Below are 21730 nucleotides of genomic sequence, written 5' to 3'. Positions count from 1 at the left end.
CTGATTATTCAGCATTTTCAGTTCATATATTGTGTTTGGAGAGGAGCAAGGAGAGAGAGGAGAGAGAGTAGGAAGGAGGAGACAAACGGGAGCAGCCCTGCGCTGCGTCCCGTTCTATAGTGGCAAGGTAAGTGCGCTCTTATTTCTATTCATTCTTTTTGTTTGAGCAATTGGGGTTCTTCATGAATTTCTTAAGGGGCGAGGCTCACCTGAAAGTGGGCGTGTCATAGCATAGAAGGCGGTTATGTCCCAATTTAGTGGGTGTTTCAGGGGGTCTTTGCCCAAACCTGAGGGGTTATTTATTATTTATATCACTGTCGGTTCCCAATGACCCCCAACATTTTTGGCGTTCAATATGAGCTAAAATCGTTATTCGATTCCAGTGGGTTTGTGTCCCCCCTTCCCCCACACACACACACACACACACAAACACTTTTTTATTTTGGTTTAAACCCTTTCTTTTTGTTGGTGGTTAAATAATCACAATTTGCATGTTACAATGGGCACCGATATTATGCCCACATTTCACTGCAAATGAGGTTGCTGATAAATGGGCTTTAAATAATAAAGCCCTTTATTTCCCCCATTACTCCATTATGGTATTGTATTCGCTGATACCTGCATATCTGTGGTCAGTTGTGTAACACATATTTATACTGATCCTACTAGCGGAGCATTGTGATTCCGGATTATAATTGTATGAATATGAAATGAATTGTAACATTGTGACAGGAGATCGGGGACCATATTCACTTTTTTGCTTTTCATGGCGCCCAGAGAGGTCGCGTATAGTAGCGTAAAGGGCTCGCTTGGCTGCCTATTTCCGCTGCCTATCAAGCAGGTAAACTCCATCCCGCCAAAGGCACGCCCACCCCGCCACACAAATACCCGCACTATGCTGCAAACGCGTAAGCACCCGCATCGAATGATTTTTCCTCTGTTCGTTGTGTTTCCGTCCATTATGACTAGAAGGGATATTTGTGTATAGCTTATTTGTTATTTAATATTTCTATTTTATCTTTAATTAAGGTGACGCAGTTAGTCAAACTTGCTACAAGAGGGGAAATGGCCCAATTGCCATCAGAGAGCCAAACCAAACAAGAACCCCGGGAGAGGCAGATGCCCCCGGCACCGCGGGTAAGACAGGCCCCACCGCCTCCCCGCGAGAAAAAGGGACCACCGCCTCCACGCGAGAGAAAGGCACCACCGCCTCCCCGCGAGAGAAAGGCCCCACCGCCTCCCTGTGAGAGAAAGGCCCCACCGCCTCCCTGCGAGAGAAAGGCCCCACCGGCACCGAGGGAGAGACAGGCCCCACCGGCACCGAGGGAGAGACAGGCCCCACCGACACCAAGGGAGAGACAGGCCCCACCGGCACCAAGGGAAAGACAGGCTCCATCGGCACCAAGGGAGAGACAGTCCCCACCGGCACCAAGGGAGAGACAGGCCCCACCGGCACCAAGGGAGAGACAGGCTTCCTCACCATTGAGGAATTCGCCCCTGTTAATATCCACGGTGTGGCAAAAGCCACCGTCACGATCAACGGAATGGTATACGCCCCCATCACCATCCATGGAGAGGCAAGAGCCCCCGTTCCAATCCACGGAGTGGCATGAGAACCCATTCTCAATAGACTGGTATTCCGAGATCCCGGAAACATCCCCGGAGTGGCAAGAGTCTCAGGAAGCATCCACTGAGTGGCAAGAGTCCCAGGAAGCATCCACGGTGTGGCAAGAGTCCCTGGAAGTATCCATGGTGTGGCAAGAGTCCCAGGAAACCTACACGGAGCGGCAAGAGACCCAAGAAACATCTATGGAGTGGCCCCCCGTCACCACCCACAGAGTGGTATACGCCCCCGTCACCATCCACGGAGTGGTATGCTCCCCCGCCGCCATCCACGGAATGGCATGCGCCCCGTCACCATTTACGGAGTGGCAAGCGTCCCTGTCACTGGAGTGGCATGCACCCCCTATACCATCCAAGGAGTGGTATGCACCCCTGTCACCATCACGGAGTGGCATGCACTCCCAATGTAGAGGCGTCCCACTACATTTCAACTTCTGTTAAATATGGAATATTGCACATAACAACCAATCAGACTGTATCTATTATCTCCTATACGATACTTAATAAATGAGTAGTCTAGATAATAGACAAATTATTTATTTAGTATTGTCTAGGAGATACTAGATAGAATCTGATTGGTTGTTATGGGCAACATCCCATCTTATACCCCATCATGTGTTATTTCCAACAACAATTTGGGTAATAAAATGAGTGGTGAATAATACTGTATCTCTGTGGTTATTTCCTCATTTGGAGCGTCTCCATGCTGGGTGAATGCTTGGCGGCTACAGTGTCAGAATATGTCAAATAAAACATGTGTACATTTACTTTTTTAAATATGTCTACACACATCTCAGAGGGTTCCTTGGTCTATGAGAAGACCTAGCCATTACCCGATAATTCTGTCTGCACACATCTCAGAGGGCTCCTTGGTCTATGAGAAGGACCTAGTCATTACCCATCATTCGCCTGTCTACACACATCTCAGAGGGTTCCTTGGTCTATGAGGAGACATAGCCATTACCCATGATTCTTCTATCTACATACATCTCAGAGGGTTCCTTGGTTCCTTTCTCCTATCTACAGACATCTCAAAGGGTTTCTTGATCTATGAGGAGACATAGCCATTACCCCATCATTCTCCTGTCTACACACAACTCAGATGGGTTCCTTGGTCTATGAGGAGATGCAGCCATTACCTCATCATTATTGTGTCTACATACAGGACATCTCAGAGGGTTCCTTGGTCTAGGAGGAGACCCCTTGGTCTAGGAGGAGACCCCATCATTCTCCTGTTTACACACATCTCAGAGGGTTCCTTGCTTTGGTCCTTGCAGTATTTAAAACAGCCATTACAATCCTGTAATTTCAGTAATGTTACAAATGCCTGGGGAGTTCATACAGTAGGTTGCGGCACATTCAAAATGTTACCTCAGGAAACAAAATGGCCACTTCACAAAGCGCTGCAGTGAGGCCCCTCGTTCACAGTGACTGATATTTTGCATCTTCCTAACAAGTTTGTGCTAAAATAATGCACACAAACCAATATTAGCATTGCTGTCTGTCAAAAAAAGTGTATTAGTAGGTCGACGATAACTAGGTCAACGGTCATTAGGTCAACCACTATTGGTCGACAGTTGGAAAGAGATAAAAACAGCCAACCAGCTTCTAACTGCCATGTTACGGCCTGTGTTTCAAAAATGTCAGCTAAGAGCTGATTGGTTGGTACCTTAGCTCTCTCCAATCTTTGATAAATATCCTCCTTACAGACACAGCAGGCTTCTTCCGAACACTTCAAGTCCAGCGCTTATTTGGTGCAGACAAGGAAATGGGTAATTATGTCCTGACAGTACAGTGTATAGAATACAAAAAGACCGACAAGCCTTGATGAACAGCACACGTGGCACACTTATCTCTCTCCTTATGTACACACCACTGGAGAGTGGTATAGTCAGATGATTATCGATTTTGGCCACACTTTATTTGATACAAACGGAAAAGAGGAGACGCCCAATCCACATGTGGAAGGGAATATGGATTGTACGCTCCACTGGGGCAGGGACTGATGTGAATGTTCAAATATTCTCTGTAAAGTGCAGCGGAATCTGTGTACGCTATATAAGAAACTGCTAATAAATAAATTAATAATATAGGGATGTATGGTATTTTCTCCCCACTCAGGCAGGCATCTTCGATGATGGGTATCCATATATAACAAGAATCCCTTTCAATACTGCAGTCATCTCTACTGTATAAACCAGTTTGAGGTGGAGAAGAGGAGACTAATATACCTTCATAGGGATGTATTATCTATTGAAAGCGCTGATGAACGAGACACGATTTCATATGGTCTTGCATATGATCTTTTTCTTTCATGTGTTTATATGGTGTGGGGACACCATCCCTGTGTCTTCATCCACCAAGATGCATTCTACGCGCGATTTGAACACCTTTATATTACTTTCATACTATAGAGTAGGCTACTATAGTTACACACAATGTGTCAGTAAGCTAGTGCTATTACAGGTAGAGATGAGCGGGTCCGGATCCCCGAGATCCGACAGATCCGAATCTCGGGATCCGAGGCGGCTCAGGAGTTCCCGCCTCAATTCCGGACCGAAAACGAGGCAAAACATCATCATCGCGCTGTCGGATTCTCGCGGGAGCGGGATCTTTTAAAAGACGCACGCGCGCTCGACATCTTCACTCCAATCTTGGAGAGTGAAGAGGGTGGTTGGGAAGTGGTGCTGTGCTCCGTGCCATGCTGTGCTGTGCTCCGTGACCTGCCCTGTGCCCTCACTGCCCTGAGCCCTGTAGTGTGATTTAAATAACTAGGTGCTGCAGTGCTCACACGCAGGGGCTGCAGTGTCCACTGTCCAGGGGCTGTCCTGTGGTCCGTGCCCTGTTGTGATTTATTTAGCCCTAAGCCCTATGTTGTGATTTATTTAGCCCTGAGCCCTGTGTTGTGTGCTTTAACTAACTCAGTGCTGCAGTGCTCACACGCAGGGGCTGCAGTGCTGCTGAGTAGTACACTGAGTACAGGGGCTGCAGTAATACAAGGGGCTGTGTCCAGTGTGACGGCCTATATCCATTGTCCAGTGTCACGAGTCACGACATATATCCTGTGTCCAATGTGACTACATATATCCATTGTCCAGTGTGACGACATATATCCTGTGTCCAGTGTGACGACATATATCCTATGTCCAGTGTGACGACATATATCCATTGTCCAGTGTGACGACATATATCCTGTGTCCAGTGTGATGACATATATCCTGTGTCCAGTGTGACGACATATATCCTGTGTCCAGTGTGAGGACATATATCCAGTGTCCAGTGTGACAGATATATCCATTGTCCAGTGTGACGACATATATACTGTGTCCAGTGTGACGACATGTGTCCAGTGTGACATCTAACCATTGTGTGACGGCATATATCCAGTGTCCAGCGTGACATATATCCATTGTCCAGTGTGACGACATATATCCTGTGTCCAGCGTGACATATATCCATTGTCCAGTGTGACGACATATATCCAGTGTCCAGTGTGACATATATCCATTGTCTAGTGTGACGACATATATCCTGTGTCCAGTGTGACTACATACATCCAGTGTCCAGTGTGACAATATATATCCAGTGTCCAATGTGACATATATCCTGTGTCCAGTGTGACGACATATATCCTGTGTCCAGTGTGACTACATATATCCAGTGTCCAGTGTGATGACATATATCCAGTGTCCAGTGTGACGACATATATCCAGTGTCCAGTGTGACGACATATATCCAGTGTCCAGTGTGACATATATCCATTGTCCAGTGTGACAACATATATCCAGTGTTCAGTGTGACATGTAACCATTGTGTGACGGCATATATCCAGTGTCCAGCGTGACATATCTCCATTGTCCAGTCTGACAACATATATCCTGTGTCCAGTGTGACATATATCCATTGTCCAGTGTGACGACATATATCCTGTGTCCAGTGTGACATGTAACCTTTGTGTGACGGCATATATCCTGTGTCCAGCGTGACATATATCCATTGTCCAGTGTGACGACATATATCCAGAGTCCAGTGTGACATATATCCATTGTCCAGTGTGACTACATATATCCAGTGTCCAGTGTGACAGGGGCTGTGTCCAGTGTACAGGGGCTGTGTACAGGGGTTGTGTCCAGTGTACAGGGGTTGTGTCCAGTATACACGAGCTGTGTACAGGAGCTGTGTCCAGGGTCCAGGGGCTGTGTCCAGGGGCAGTGTCCAGTGTGATGGCTGTATCCAGTGTACAGGAGCTGTGTCCCGGGGCGGTGTCCAGAGGCTGTGTCCATTGTCCAGGGGCTGTGTCCAGGGGCTGTGTCCAGGGTAACGGGCTGTGTCCATTGTCCAGGGGCTGTGTCCAGGGTGACGGGCTGTGTCCAGTGTCCAGGGGCAGTGTCAAGTGTGAAGGCTGTGTCCAGTGTACAGGAGCTGTGTCCAGGGGCGGTGTCCAGAGGCTGTGTCCAGTGTGACGGCTGTATCCATTGTCCAGGGCCTATGTCCAGTGTGACGGGCTGTGTCCAGGGGCAGTGTCCAGGGGCTGTGTCCATTGTCCAGGGGCTGTGTCCAGGGTGACGGGCTGTGTCCAGTGGCAGTGTCCAGTGTGAAGGCTGTGTCCAGTGTACAGGAGCTGTGTCCAGGGGCGGTGTCCAGAGGCTGTGTCCAGTGTGACGGCTGTGTCCATTGTCCAGGGGCTGTGTCCAGTGTGACGGGCTGTGTCCAGGGGCAGTGTCCAGGGGCTGTGTCCAGAGGCTGTGTCCATTGTCCAGGGGCTGTGTCCAGGGTGACGTGCTGTGTCCAGTGTCCAGGGGCAGTGTCCAGGGGCTGTGTCCAGGGACAGTGTCCAGTGTCCAAGGGGTTGTGTCCAGTATGACAGGCTGTGTCCAGTGTAAAGTATGAAAAATAAATAAAAGTAATAAATAAAATAAAAACACATTTTTGGAGGATGATGGAGGAGGAAATAGTGGGAGATCAGCAACCTGATAGAAGTGCTGAAGCTGCTACCACCAGTCATGACAAGGCCGATACCTCTTTGTATGTGCTCTTTGGAGCATTTCTCTTTTTTTGGGATAGTTTATTAAACTGCCACCCTGTCTGCCCCTGCAGTGCCGCTCTGCCAGGTTGGAAGTGTAAGGTCCACATGTACTGTATGTGATGCCGACTGCTGTCGCTTAGCTTAGTCATCCAGCTACCTCGGTATACCCTTTTGGCCCAACTACAGTAAATGAAAACAATTTTGTAAGCTGTGAAGTGATCAAAATTAACTAGAAATGAGTGGAAACTAATGTTATTGAGGTCAATAATACTTTAGGGGCAAAAACAGGCCCAAATTCTGTTATTTTAGCCATTTTTAGCATTTTTTAAAAAAAATCCAGATCCAAAACCAAAACCCACAATGGTGGTTTTGCCAAAACCAATCCAGATACAAAACACGAAGGGAGATCCAGATCCAAAACCAAAACCCGAAAAGTGGCCGCCGCACATCTCTAATTACAGGGTGAGCTGCTAAACTTACACACAATATGTCAGTAGTTACTCACAAAGAGTCAGTAAGCCAGTGCCATACAGATAGGCTGCCATAGATACACACGATGTGTCAGTAAGCCAGTTCTATACAGGGTAGGCTGCTATAGATACATGTAATGTGTCAGCAAGTCGGTGCTATACAGGGTAGTAGTGTTCCCGCTAGGCTTATTTCACGGGGCGCTGCGCCCTGCCCCTTTTATAGCTGCCGATTTTCGCCCTGCCTGTTTCTGCCCGCCCTGCATAGTTAATAGCCGCTGCCGCGCTAGAAGTCTCCTCCCGCTGACAGTGTAAGCTGCTAGCGCGGCAGCGTGTGGACACTCCCCCCTCAGCCCTGACATGCCGCAGCAGCGGGGGGGACAGTGAGCACCAGGAGATCATGGGGCAGAGGCTGCTCTGTGCGTGACAGTGCGTCCCCTTGAAGACATCGGCCCAGAAGCCTGCTGGTGGTGACACCTGCTGGCTGGAGGCAGTGCTTGGCCCCCGGGGCCGGTGATGGACGGCTGGGCACCCTGGGATATGCAGCCCTCTCGCTCCCCCGCCGCCGCGCACTTGTTGATGCGCCCGAGTGCAGCGTGTAGGGGGGGTCCCGGCTCATCTGCCTCCTCTCCGCAGGCCAAACGGACTCCTCAGCGCTGCCTCTGGGGGACTTTATGGGGAATATAACGTGTCACAAAATGGATTATATAGCATAAATGTGCTGATGGTGTGACGCTCAGGTGTCACAAGATGGATTATATAGTATAAATGTGCTGATGGAGTGACGCTCAGGTGTCACAAGATGGGTTATATAGCATAAATGTGCTGATGGTGTAACGCTCAGGTGTCACAGGATGGATTATATAGCATAAATGTGCTGATGGTGTGAGGCTCAGGTGTCACAGGATGGATTATATAGCATAAATGTGCCGATGGTGTGACACTCCGTTGTCACAAGATGGGTGATATATCATAAATGTGCCGATGGTGTGACACTCTGGTGTCACAAGATGGTTATATAGCATAAATGTGCTGATGGTGTGACGCTCAGGTGTCACAGGATGGATTATATAGCATAAATGTGCTGATGGTGTGACGCTCCGGTGTCACAAGATGGGTTATATAGTATAAATGTGCTGATGGTGTGACACTCAGGTGTCACAGGATGGATTATATAGCATAAATGTGCTGATGGTGTGACGCTCCGGTGTCACAAGATGGGTTATATAGTATAAATGTGCTGATGGTGTGACACTCAGGTGTCACAGGATGGATTATATAGCATAAATGTGCTGATGGTGTGACGCTCCGGTGTTACAAGACGGTTATATAGCATAAATGTGCCGATGGTGTGACGCTCGGGTGTCACAAGGTGGATTATATACTGTAGCAATAACGTGCTGATGGTTTGAAGATCAGGTGTCACCATTTTGACCTTTTAAATTAAAATGTGCCCTCGCGAATGAAAAATGTGCTCTCGCGAATGAAAAATGTGCCCTCGCGATTGAAAAATGTGCCCTCGCGATTGAAAAATGTGCCCTCGCGATTGAAAAATGTGCCGTTCCCGTGATCAGCACCCTGCCCTAAAAATTTTCTAGAGTGAACACTAGGTAGGCTACTATAGTTACACACAATTTGTCAGTAAAATGTGATATACTGTACAGGGTAGTCGTTTATAGTTACACAATGTGTCAGTAAGCCAGTGATATACAGGGTAGGTAGATGTTACACTGACGGTCAGAGAGCAGTGATTCACTCCTAACATTCCGTTTATAAATCGTTAATGGTATCATTCAGTGTTTAAGACCTAGATTGTTCGCCCACCAGGTGAAGCAATATCTTTATCAATATCTCGTTTGCTAACAATATTGCATAGAGGTGATTCAGTATATCCAATCAGCCTTCCACAGCTATCTATCCTATGGCTTACAGGTAACTCCACTATTGAGCCCTTCTGTCTAGGCCACACACAGTAACCTATCACTGTTACCATAACAACACAGGTGTTCTGCCAATGCGCATTTCACTTTAATGGCTTTATCAGGGTCACACATGACCAGTAGCGGTGCCCGAACAGACCTTCTGAGAGCACAGAGGCTGAAGCAGCACTGACAGACCCCTACCCAAACTTTAGTATGGTACTTGGCAAGGCCTGATACACTTGACAGCATTAAGACATGTTATATTGGTATAAAAAACCCTGCCCCAATCTGCAAAGTGCCTCCCACTTTGGTAATATATTTGCCAATTTCAGGGTTGTAAATTGAGGCAGGTAGGAGATATGCTATTCTGCCCTTGCTTATACATACACATAGTCTAAAGGTGGCCATACACACTCAGATTTATCTTCAGATCTGGCTGCTTGAAACAAAACAATGGTTATGGATGAGAGCAAATGACAGTTGACCATTTGCTTGGAAATGTTGGAAAACAGACAAACTGTCACTCATCCATAACCATGTTTTTGTTCCAACCAGCCAGATCTGAAGATAAATCTTACTAGTGTATGGGCACCACTTTATTTGTATACATATATTTGCCAGTCTGGCTGCTGCTAATACCTGTGTGATGACATCACAATGGCCCTGTGATGACATAACAGTGATTCTATTATGTCACAATGCCTGGTGAGCCAGGACGGAACACTAGGAGTCATTCTGTTGCCTGGTCCCGACTTGTGCAGTCAGAGCTTTTGAACGTGTCTGATTATTCAGCATTTTCAGTTCATATATTGTGTTTGGAGAGGAGCAAGGAGAGAGAGGAGAGAGAGTAGGAAGGAGGAGACAAACGGGAGCAGCCCTGTGCTGCGTCCCGTTCTATAGTGGCAAGGTAAGTGCGCTCTTATTTCTATTCATTCTTTTTGTTTGAGCAATTGGGGTTCTTCATGGATTTCTTAAGGGGCGAGGCTCACCTGAAAGTGGGCATGTCATAGCATAGAAGGCGGTTATGTCCCAATTTAGTGGGTGTTTCAGGGGGTCTTTGCCCAAACCTGAGGGGTTATTTATTATTTATATCACTGTCGGTTCCCAATGACCCCCAACATTTTTGGCGTTCAATATGAGCTAAAATCGTTATTCGATTCCAGTGGGTTTGTGTCCCCCCTTCCCCCACACACACACACACACACAAACACTTTTTTATTTTGGTTTAAACCCTTTCTTTTTGTTGGTGGTTAAATAATCACAATTTGCATGTTACAATGGGCACCGATATTATGCCCACATTTCACTGCAAATGAGGTTGCTGATAAATGGGCTTTAAATAATAAAGCCCTTTATTTCCCCCATTACTCCATTATGGTATTGTATTCGCTGATACCTGCATATCTGTGGTCAGTTGTGTAACACATATTTATACTGATCCTACTAGCGGAGCATTGTGATTCCGGATTATAATTGTATGAATATGAAATGAATTGTAACATTGTGACAGGAGATCGGGGACCATATTCACTTTTTTGCTTTTCATGGCGCCCAGAGAGGTCGCGTATAGTAGCGTAAAGGGCTCGCTTGGCTGCCTATTTCCGCTGCCTATCAAGCAGGTAAACTCCATCCCGCCAAAGGCACGCCCACCCCGCCACACAAATACCCGCACTATGCTGCAAACGCGTACGCTTACACATTCACGCGTAAGCACCCGCATCGAATGATTTTTCCTCTGTTCGTTGTGTTTCCGTCCATTATGACTAGAAGGGATATTTGTGTATAGCTTATTTGTTATTTAATATTTCTATTTTATCTTTAATTAAGGTGACGCAGTTAGTCAAACTTGCTACAAGAGGGGAAATGGCCCAATTGCCATCAGAGAGCCAAACCAAACAAGAACCCCGGGAGAGGCAGATGCCCCCGGCACCGCGGGTAAGACCGGCCCCACCGCCTCCCCGCGAGAAAAAGGCACCACCGCCTCCACGCGAGAGAAAGGCACCACCGCCTCCCCGCGAGAGAAAGGCCCCACCGCCTCCCTGTGAGAGAAAGGCCCCACCGCCTCCCTGCGAGAGAAAGGCCCCAACGGCACCGAGGGAGAGACAGGCCCCACCGGCACCGAGGGAGAGACAGGCCCCACCAACACCAAGGGAGAGACAGGCCCCACCGGCACCAAGGGAGAGACAGGCTCCATCGGCACCAAGGGAGAGACAGTCCCCACCGGCACCAAGGGAGAGACAGGCTTCCTCACCATTAAGGAATTCGCCCCTGTTAATATCCACGGTGTGGCAAGAGCCACTGTCACGATCAACGGAATGGTATACGCCCCCATCACCATCCATGGAGAGGCAAGAGCCCCCGTTCCAATCCACGGAGTGGCATGAGAACCCATTCTCAATAGACTGGTATTCCGAGATCCCGGAAACATCCCCGGAATGGCAAGAGTCTCAGGAAGCATCCACTGAGTGGCAAGAGTCCCAGGAAGCATCCACGGTGTGGCAAGAGTCCCTGGAAGTATCCATGGTGTGGCAAGAGTCCCAGGAAACCTACACGGAGCGGGAAGAGACCCAAGAAACATCTATGGAGTGGCCCCCCGTCACCACCCACAGAGTGGTATACGCCCCCGTCACCATCCACGGAGTGGTATGCACCCCCGCCGCCATCCACGGAATGGCATGCGCCCCCGTCACCATTTACGGAGTGGCAAGCGTCCCTGTCACTGGAGTGGCATGCACCCCCTATACCATCCAAGGAGTGGTATGCACCCCTGTCACCATCACGGAGTGGCATGCACTCCCAATGTAGAGGCGTCCCACTACATTTCAACTTCTGTTAAATATGGAATATTGCACATAACAACCAATCAGACTGTATCTATTATCTCCTATACGATACTTAATAAATGAGTAGTCTAGATAATAGACAAATTATTTATTTAGTATTGTCTAGGAGATACTAGATATAATCTGATTGGTTGTTATGGGCAACATCCCATCTTATACCCCATCATGTGTTATTTCCAACAACAATTTGGGTAATAAAATGAGTGGTGAATAATACTGTATCTCTGTGGTTATTTCCTCATTTGGAGCGTCTCCATGCTGGGTGAATGCTTGGCGGCTACAGTGTCAGAATATGTCAAATAAAACATGTGTACATTTACTTTTTTAAATATGTCTACACACATCTCAGAGGGTTCCTTGGTCTATGAGAAGACCTAGCCATTACCCGATAATTCTGTCTGCACACATCTCAGAGGGCTCCTTGGTCTATGAGAAGGACCTAGTCATTACCCATCATTCGCCTGTCTACACACATCTCAGAGGGTTCCTTGGTCTATGAGGAGACATAGCCATTACCCATGATTCTTCTATCTACATACATCTCAGAGGGTTCCTTGGTTCCTTTCTCCTATCTACAGACATCTCAAAGGGTTTCTTGATCTATGAGGAGACATAGCCATTACCCCATCATTCTCCTGTCTACACACAACTCAGATGGGTTCCTTGGTCTATGAGGAGATGCAGCCATTACCTCATCATTATTGTGTCTACATACAGGACATCTCAGAGGGTTCCTTGGTCTAGGAGGAGACCCCTTGGTCTAGGAGGAGACCCCATCATTCTCCTGTTTACACACATCTCAGAGGGTTCCTTGCTTTGGTCCTTGCAGTATTTAAAACAGCCATTACAATCCTGTAATTTCAGTAATGTTACAAATGCCTGGGGAGTTCATACAGTAGGTTGCGGCACATTCAAAATGTTACCTCAGGAAACAAAATGGCCACTTCACAAAGCGCTGCAGTGAGGCCCCTCGTTCACAGTGACTGATATTTTGCATCTTCCTAACAAGTTTGTGCTAAAATAATGCACACAAACCAATATTAGCATTGCTGTCTGTCAAAAAAAGTGTATTAGTAGGTCGACGATAACTAGGTCAACGGTAATTAGGTCAACCACTATTGGTCGACAGTTGGAAAGAGATAAAAACAGCCAACCAGCTTCTAACTGCCATGTTACGGCCTGTGTTTCAAAAATGTCAGCTAAGAGCTGATTGGTTGGTACCTTAGCTCTCTCCAATCTTTGATAAATATCCTCCTTACAGACACAGCAGGCTTCTTCCGAACACTTCAAGTCCAGCGCTTATTTGGTGCAGACAAGGAAATGGGTAATTATGTCCTGACAGTACAGTGTATAGAATACAAAAAGACCGACAAGCCTTGATGAACAGCACACGTGGCACACTTATCTCTCTCCTTATGTACACACCCACTGGAGAGTGGTATAGTCAGATGATTATCGATTTTGGCCACACTTTATTTGATACAAACGGAAAAGAGGAGACGCCCAATCCACATGTGGAAGGGAATATGGATTGTATGCTCCACTGGGGCAGGGACTGATGTGAATGTTCAAATATTCTCTGTAAAGTGCAGCGGAATCTGTGTGCGCTATATAAGAAACTGCTAATAAATAAATTAATAATATAGAGATGTATGGTATTTTCTCCCCACTCAGGCAGGCATCTTCGATGATGGGTATCCATATATAACAAGAATCCCTTTCAATACTGCAGTCATCTCTACTGTATAAACCAGTTTGAGGTGGAGAAGAGGAGACTAATATACCTTCATAGGGATGTATTATCTATTGAAAGCGCTGATGAACGAGACACGATTTCATATGGTCTTGCATATGATCTTTTTCTTTCATGTGTTTATATGGTGTGGGGACACCATCCCTGTGTCTTCATCCACCAAGATGCATTCTACGCGCGATTTGAACACCTTTATATTACTTTCATACTATAGAGTAGGCTACTATAGTTACACACAATGTGTCAGTAAGCTAGTGCTATTACAGGTAGAGATGAGCGGGTCCGGATCCCCGAGATCCGACAGATCCGAATCTCGGGATCCGAGGCGGCTCAGGAGTTCCCGCCTCAATTCCGGACCGAAAACGAGGCAAAACATCATCATCGCGCTGTCGGATTCTCGCGGGAGCGGGATCTTTTAAAAGACGCACGCGCGCTCGACATCTTCACTCCAATCTTGGAGAGTGAAGAGGGTGGTTGGGAAGTGGTGCTGTGCTCCGTGCCATGCTGTGCTGTGCTCCGTGACCTGCCCTGTGCCCTCACTGCCCTGAGCCCTGTAGTGTGATTTAAATAACTAGGTGCTGCAGTGCTCACACGCAGGGGCTGCAGTGTCCACTGTCCAGGGGCTGTCCTGTGGTCCGTGCCCTGTTGTGATTTATTTAGCCCTAAGCCCTGTGTTGTGATTTATTTAGCCCTGAGCCCTGTGTTGTGTGCTTTAACTAACTAACTCAGTGCTGCAGTGCTCACACGCAGGGGCTGCAGTGCTGCTGAGTAGTACACTGAGTACAGGGGCTGCAGTAATACAAGGGGCTGTGTCCAGTGTGACGGCCTATATCCATTGTCCAGTGTCACGAGTCACGACATATATCCTGTGTCCAATGTGACTACATATATCCATTGTCCAGTGTGACGACATATATCCTGTGTCCAGTGTGACGACATATATCCTATGTCCAGTGTGACGACATATATCCATTGTCCAGTGTGACGACATATATCCTGTGTCCAGTGTGATGACATATATCCTGTGTCCAGTGTGACGACATATATCCTGTGTCCAGTGTGAGGACATATATCCAGTGTCCAGTGTGACAGATATATCCATTGTCCAGTGTGACGACATATATACTGTGTCCAGTGTGACGACATGTGTCCAGTGTGACATCTAACCATTGTGTGACGGCATATATCCAGTGTCCAGCGTGACATATATCCATTGTCCAGTGTGACGACATATATCCTGTGTCCAGCGTGACATATATCCATTGTCCAGTGTGACGACATATATCCAGTGTCCAGTGTGACATATATCCATTGTCTAGTGTGACGACATATATCCTGTGTCCAGTGTGACTACATACATCCAGTGTCCAGTGTGACAATATATATCCAGTGTCCAATGTGACATATATCCTGTGTCCAGTGTGACGACATATATCCTGTGTCCAGTGTGACTACATACATCCAGTGTCCAGTGTGACAATATATATCCAGTGTCCAATGTGACATATATCCATTGTCCAGTGTGACGACATATATCCAGTGTCCAGTGTGACATATATCCATTGTCTAGTGTGACGACATATATCCTGTGTCCAGTGTGACTACATACATCCAGTGTCCAGTGTGACAATATATATCCAGTGTCCAATGTGACATATATCCTGTGTCCAGTGTGACGACATATATCCTGTGTCCAGTGTGACTACATATATCCAGTGTCCAGTGTGATGACATATATCCAGTGTCCAGTGTGACGACATATATCCAGTGTCCAGTGTGACGACATATATCCAGTGTCCAGTGTGACATATATCCATTGTCCAGTGTGACAACATATATCCAGTGTTCAGTGTGACATGTAACCATTGTGTGACGGCATATATCCAGTGTCCAGCGTGACATATCTCCATTGTCCAGTCTGACAACATATATCCTGTGTCCAGTGTGACATATATCCATTGTCCAGTGTGACGACATATATCCTGTGTCCAGTGTGACATGTAACCTTTGTGTGACGGCATATATCCTGTGTCCAGCGTGACATATATCCATTGTCCAGTGTGACGACATATATCCAGAGTCCAGTGTGACATATATCCATTGTCCAGTGTGACTACATATATCCAGTGTCCAGTGTGACAGGGGCTGTGTCCAGTGTACAGGGGCTGTGTACAGGGGTTGTGTCCAGTGTACAGGGGTTGTGTCCAGTATACACGAGCTGTGTACAGGAGCTGTGTCCAGGGTCCAGGGGCTGTGTCCAGGGGCAGTGTCCAGTGTGATGGCTGTATCCAGTGTACAGGAGCTGTGTCCCGGGGCGGTGTCCAGAGGCTGTGTCCATTGTCCAGGGGCTGTGTCCAGGGGCTGTGTCCAGGGTAACGGGCTGTGTCCATTGTCCAGGGGCTGTGTCCAGGGTGACGGGCTGTGTCCAGTGTCCAGGGGCAGTGTCAAGTGTGAAGGCTGTGTCCAGTGTACAGGAGCTGTGTCCAGGGGCGGTGTCCAGAGGCTGTGTCCAGTGTGACGGCTGTATCCATTGTCCAGGGCCTATGTCCAGTGTGACGGGCTGTGTCCAGGGGCAGTGTCCAGGGGCTGTGTCCATTGTCCAGGGGCTGTGTCCAGGGTGACGGGCTGTGTCCAGTGGCAGTGTCCAGTGTGAAGGCTGTGTCCAGTGTACAGGAGCTGTGTCCAGGGGCGGTGTCCAGAGGCTGTGTCCAGTGTGACGGCTGTGTCCATTGTCCGGGGGCTGTGTCCAGTGTGACCGGCTGTGTCCAGGGGCAGTGTCCAGGGGCTGTGTCCAGAGGCTGTGTCCATTGTCCAGGGGCTGTGTCCAGGGTGACGTGCTGTGTCCAGTGTCCAGGGGCAGTGTCCAGGGGCTGTGTCCAGGGACAGTGTCCAGTGTCCAAGGGGTTGTGTCCAGTATGACAGGCTGTGTCCAGTGTAAAGTATGAAAAATAAATAAAAGTAATAAATAAAATAAAAACACATTTTTGGAGGATGATGGAGGAGGAAATAGTGGGAGATCAGCAACCTGATAGAAGTGCTGAAGCTGCTACCACCAGTCATGACAAGGCCGATACCTCTTTGTATGTGCTCTTTGGAGCATTTCTCTTTTTTTGGGATAGTTTATTAAACTGCCACCCTGTCTGCCCCTGCAGTGCCGCTCTGCCAGGTTGGAAGTGTAAGGTCCACATGTACTGTATGTGATGCCGACTGCTGTCGCTTAGCTTAGTCATCCAGCTACCTCGGTATACCCTTTTGGCCCAACTACAGTAAATGAAAACAATTTTGTAAGCTGTGAAGTGATCAAAATTAACTAGAAATGAGTGGAAACTAATGTTATTGAGGTCAATAATACTTTAGGGGCAAAAACAGGCCCAAATTCTGTTATTTTAGCCATTTTTAGCATTTTTTTAAAAAAATCCAGATCCAAAACCAAAACCCACAATGGTGGTTTTGCCAAAACCAATCCAGATACAAAACACGAAGGGAGATCCAGATCCAAAACCAAAACCCGAAAAGTGGCCGCCGCACATCTCTAATTACAGGGTGAGCTGCTAAACTTACACACAATATGTCAGTAGTTACTCACAAAGAGTCAGTAAGCCAGTGCCATACAGATAGGCTGCCATAGATACACACGATGTGTCAGTAAGCCAGTTCTATACAGGGTAGGCTGCTATAGATACACACTATGTGTCAGTAAGACGTGCTATACAGGGTAGGCTGCTATAGATACATGTAATGTGTCAGCAAGTCGGTGCTATACAGGGTAGTAGTGTTCCCGCTAGGCTTATTTCACGGGGCGCTGCGCCCTGCCCCTTTTATAGCTGCCGATTTTCGCCCTGCCTGTTTCTGCCCGCCCTGCATAGTTAATAGCCGCTGCCGCGCTAGAAGTCTCCTCCCGCTGACAGTGTAAGCTGCTAGCGCGGCAGCGTGTGGACACTCCCCCCTCAGCCCTGACATGCCGCAGCAGCGGGGGGGACAGTGAGCACCAGGAGATCATGGGGCAGAGGCTGCTCTGTGCGTGACAGTGCGTCCCCTTGAAGACATCGGCCCAGAAGCCTGCTGGTGGTGACACCTGCTGGCTGGAGGCAGTGCTTGGCCCCCGGGGCCGGTGATGGACGGCTGGGCACCCTGGGATATGCAGCCCTCTCGCTCCCCCGCCGCCGCGCACTTGTTGATGCGCCCGAGTGCAGCGTGTAGGGGGGTCCCGGCTCATCTGCCTCCTCTCCGCAGGCCAAACGGACTCCTCAGCGCTGCCTCTGGGGGACTTTATGGGGAATATAACGTGTCACAAAATGGATTATATAGCATAAATGTGCTGATGGTGTGACGCTCAGGTGTCACAAGATGGATTATATAGTATAAATGTGCTGATGGTGTAACGCTCAGGTGTCACAGGATGGATTATATAGCATAAATGTGCTGATGGTGTGAGGCTCAGGTGTCACAGGATGGATTATATAGCATAAATGTGCCGATGGTGTGACACTCCGGTGTCACAAGATGGGTGATATATCATAAATGTGCCGATGGTGTGACACTCTGGTGTCACAAGATGGTTATATAGCATAAATGTGCTGATGGTGTGACGCTCAGGTGTCACAGGATGGATTATATAGCATAAATGTGCTGATGGTGTGACGCTCCGGTGTCACAAGATGGGTTATATAGTATAAATGTGCTGATGGTGTGACACTCAGGTGTCACAGGATGGATTATATAGCATAAATGTGCTGATGGTGTGACGCTCCGGTGTCACAAGATGGGTTATATAGTATAAATGTGCTGATGGTGTGACACTCAGGTGTCACAGGATGGATTATATAGCATAAATGTGCTGATGGTGTGACGCTCCGGTGTTACAAGACGGTTATATAGCATAAATGTGCCGATGGTGTGACGCTCGGGTGTCACAAGGTGGATTATATACTGTAGCAATAACGTGCTGATGGTTTGAAGATCAGGTGTCACCATTTTGACCTTTTAAATTAAAATGTGCCCTCGCGAATGAAAAATGTGCTCTCGCGAATGAAAAATGTGCCCTCGCGATTGAAAAATGTGCCCTCGCGATTGAAAAATGTGCCCTCGCGATTGAAAAATGTGCCGTTCCCGTGATCAGCACCCTGCCCTAAAAAATTTCTAGAGTGAACACTAGGTAGGCTACTATAGTTACACACAATTTGTCAGTAAAATGTGATATACTGTACAGGGTAGTCGTTTATAGTTACACAATGTGTCAGTAAGCCAGTGATATACAGGGTAGGTAGATGTTACACTGACGGTCAGAGAGCAGTGATTCACTCCTAACATTCCGTTTATAAATCGTTAATGGTATCATTCAGTGTTTAAGACCTAGATTGTTCGCCCACCAGGTGAAGCAATATCTTTATCAATATCTCGTTTGCTAACAATATTGCATAGAGGTGATTCAGTATATCCAATCAGCCTTCCGCAGCTATCTATCCTATGGCTTACAGGTAACTCCACTATTGAGCCCTTCTGTCTAGGCCACACACAGTAACCTATCACTGTTACCATAACAACACAGGTGTTCTGCCAATGCGCATTTCACTTTAATGGCTTTATCAGGGTCACACATGACCAGTAGCGGTGCCCGAACAGACCTTCTGAGAGCACAGAGGCTGAAGCAGCACTGACAGACCCCTACCCAAACTTTAGTATGGTACTTGGCAAGGCCTGATACACTTGACAGCATTAAGACATGTTATATTGGTATAAAAAACCCTGCCCCAATCTGCAAAGCGCCTCCCACTTTGGTAATATATTTGCCAATTTCAGGGTTGTAAATTGAGGCAGGTAGGAGATATGCAATTCTGCCCTTGCTTATACATACACATAGTCTAAAGGTGGCCATACACACTCAGATTTATCTTCAGATCTGGCTGCTTGAAACAAAACAATGGTTATGGATGAGAGCAAATGACAGTTGACCATTTGCTTGGAAATGTTGGAAAACAGACAAACTGTCACTCATCCATAACCATGTTTTTGTTCCAACCAGCCAGATCTGAAGATAAATCTTACTAGTGTATGGGCACCACTTTATTTGTATACATATATTTGCCAGTCTGGCTGCTGCTAATACCTGTGTGATGACATCACAATGGCCCTGTGATGACATAACAGTGGTTCTATGATGTCACAATGCCTGGTGAGCCAGGACGGAACACTAGGAGTCATTCTGTTGCCTGGTCCCGACTTGTGCAGTCAGAGCTTTTGAACGTGTCTGATTATTCAGCATTTTCAGTTCATATATTGTGTTTGGAGAGGAGCAAGGAGAGAGAGGAGAGAGAGTAGGAAGGAGGAGACAAACGGGAGCAGCCCTGCGCTGCGTCCCGTTCTATAGTGGCAAGGTAAGTGCGCTCTTATTTCTATTCATTCTTTTTGTTTGAGCAATTGGGGTTCTTCATGGATTTCTTAAGGGGCGAGGCTCACCTGAAAGTGGGCGTGTCATAGCATAGAAGGCGGTTATGTCCCAATTTAGTGGGTGTTTCAGGGGGTCTTTGCCCAAACCTGAGGGGTTATTTATTATTTATATCACTGTCGGTTCCCAATGACCCCCAACATTTTTGGCGTTCAATATGAGCTAAAATCGTTATTCGATTCCAGTGGGTTTGTGTCCCCCCTTCCCCCCCACACACACACACACACACACAAACACTTTTTTATTTTGGTTTAAACCCTTTCTTTTTGTTGGTGGTTAAATAATCACAATTTGCATGTTACAATGGGCACCGATATTATGCCCACATTTCACTGCAAATGAGGTTGCTGATAAATGGGCTTTAAATAATAAAGCCCTTTATTCCCCCCATTACTCCATTATGGTATTGTATTCGCTGATACCTGCATATCTGTGGTCAGTTGTGTAACACATATTTATACTGATCCTACTAGCGGAGCATTGTGATTCCGGATTATAATTGTATGAATATGAAATGAATTGTAACATTGTGACAGGAGATCGGGGACCATATTCACTTTTTTGCTTTTCATGGCGCCCAGAGAGGTCGCGTATAGTAGCGTAAAGGGCTCGCTTGGCTGCCTATTTCCGCTGCCTATCAAGCAGGTAAACTCCATCCCGCCAAAGGCACGCCCACCCCGCCACACAAATACCCGCACTATGCTGCAAACGCGTACGCTTACACATTCACGCGTAAGCACCCGCATCGAATGATTTTTCCTCTGTTCGTTGTGTTTCCGTCCATTATGACTAGAAGGGATATTTGTGTATAGCTTATTTGTTATTTAATATTTCTATTTTATCTTTAATTAAGGTGACGCAGTTAGTCAAACTTGCTACAAGAGGGGAAATGGCCCAATTGCCATCAGAGAGCCAAACCAAACAAGAACCCCGGGAGAGGCAGATGCCCCCGGCACCGCGGGTAAGACAGGCCCCACCGCCTCCCCGCGAGAAAAAGGCACCACCGCCTCCACGCGAGAGAAAGGCACCACCGCCTCCCCGCGAGAGAAAGGCCCCACCGCCTCCCTGTGAGAGAAAGGCCCCACCGCCTCCCTGCGAGAGAAAGGCCCCACCGGCACCGAGGGAGAGACAGGCCCCACCGGCACCGAGGGAGAGACAGGCCCCACCGACACCAAGGGAGAGACAGGCCCCACCGGCACCAAGGGAGAGACAGGCTCCATCGGCACCAAGGGAGAGACAGTCCCCACCGGCACCAAGGGAGAGACAGGCCCCACCGGCACCAAGGGAGAGACAGGCTTCCTCACCATTGAGGAATTCGCCCCTGTTAATATCCACGGTGTGGCAAGAGCCACCGTCACGATCAACGGAATGGTATACGCCCCCATCACCATCCATGGAGAGGCAAGAGCCCCCGTTCCAATCCACGGAGTGGCATGAGAACCCATTCTCAATAGACTGGTATTCCGAGATCCCGGAAACATCCCCGGAGTGGCAAGAGTCTCAGGAAGCATCCACTGAGTGGCAAGAGTCCCAGGAAACATCCACGGTGTGGCAAGAGTCCCTGGAAGTACCCATGGTGTGGCAAGAGTCCCAGGAAACCTACACGGAGCGGGAAGAGACCCAAGAAACATCTATGGAGTGGCCCCCCGTC

The sequence above is a fragment of the Crinia signifera genome, chromosome 19, assembly GCF_055691185.1.
Source record: "Crinia signifera chromosome 19, ASM5569118v1, whole genome shotgun sequence".
NCBI lineage: Eukaryota > Metazoa > Chordata > Amphibia > Anura > Myobatrachidae > Crinia > Crinia signifera.
Note: the sequence above shows the minus strand (reverse complement) of the source record.